The following is a 1,585-nucleotide window of genomic DNA, read 5'->3' as shown; positions in this document are numbered from 1 at the left end:
GGGGGGGAGGGGGTGCGTGAGCATGTGCATATCTAAATACTCTAGCCGTTATTTTCATGGGTCCGGTACACTAGCGTGTGTGTGCATAAAAATTAAATCTATCTATCTCTCTATCTATCTATTTATCTATATATATATATATATATATATATATATATATATATATATATATATATATATATATATATATATATATAGATAGATAGATAGATAGATAGATATATATGTACCAGTACATACATAACACCTCAGACTTACATATATAGGCTACATATACAATATATATATATATATATATATATATATATATACATATATATATATATATATATATATATATATATATATATATATATATATATATATATATATATAAGCGTAAACACCCATGAATGAGATCCAAAACGGCCAGGCTGTCTATCAGCAGCAGCAGCATAGCCCAATTAATCAGTTGCTTGAGAGCTCAAATTTTCAGCTAGTTTGTATCAAGGTCTATAGCGTCCTTGGTTTGTATTTGGTATTTTTTTTACCTTAATTCTTTTCTTTTCCTTACTTTCCCTACCGGTGTCAATGGCCTATTGATGAAGCGACGCTTAAGAACTTTGAATTGATCAATAAATTTTCCTGTCAACGTTTTCAGCCTCGGGGACCATTCTATCCCATTCCGCCCAAGGTCAACTATGCAAGCTGATCATATGAATCTTTACATGACGAATCAGAGCTTTGCTGGGCATCTTCACATTCATTTATTTCACGGATAAATACTGGATAGGAAACCAAGTCCCGGCCAATTCGCTGTTTGTTGTACTTTTATCACAACTATTCTATAATATAGGGCATTATCTAGAAGGAAGGATAAAACTTTTCTGCCAGTATTTGAAAACTGAAAGAAAATAGAATCAAATGTTATGTTTTCCTGAATCACAGATATTTTTGTCCATCCATGTACAAGTTGGACACAGGAATTCCTGGCACACCTCGCTTTCAAGATGTGGACCTTTTCACACACTTACTGCGCAGCGAGTTCCTGTGTGTCACCCTGCCCACTACTAATATCGTGTCTTACTACAATATCTATTTGGTAACTTGTCGCGCAGTAAGGCATGACAGGGTACGCTTCCTCAGAACGAGGTATGACAGGAATTCAAGCGTACACAACTATATGTAGAACTTGAGAATTTTCATTTTAATTGTCCTTCTACGTCTCGTTTCATAGTTATATCACCAGACATTCATGGAAGCTATTTACGGTCAAATGATAAACCAAGATCAAGTATTCTATATGCGTATTGAAAATGGAATTAAGAATACTTGAGCAAAACTCGGAGAGTGACAGCTGACTAGCAGGCAATGTAATGGCATCAAGATACGTTACCTGAAGGTAAGTAATACTAGAAATGATCAGGTTTTCCTTGTCCTTACCGCAGTTTCTTACTCATTCGCCTCTGGATAAGAAGGTAGAGAAAAGTGGGTGTTAGTCCCAAGTTTTAAAGGTTTAAAGGCCGCTCATGAATGGCAGAGGCAAGGGAGAGTGTACATTACCCTATCAAGCAGGACAATGCCCTAAAGACTAACCATATATACT

This window comes from Palaemon carinicauda, chromosome 5 (genome assembly GCF_036898095.1).
Source record: "Palaemon carinicauda isolate YSFRI2023 chromosome 5, ASM3689809v2, whole genome shotgun sequence".
Lineage (NCBI taxonomy): Eukaryota > Metazoa > Arthropoda > Malacostraca > Decapoda > Palaemonidae > Palaemon > Palaemon carinicauda.
This window is presented reverse-complemented; position numbering follows the sequence as displayed.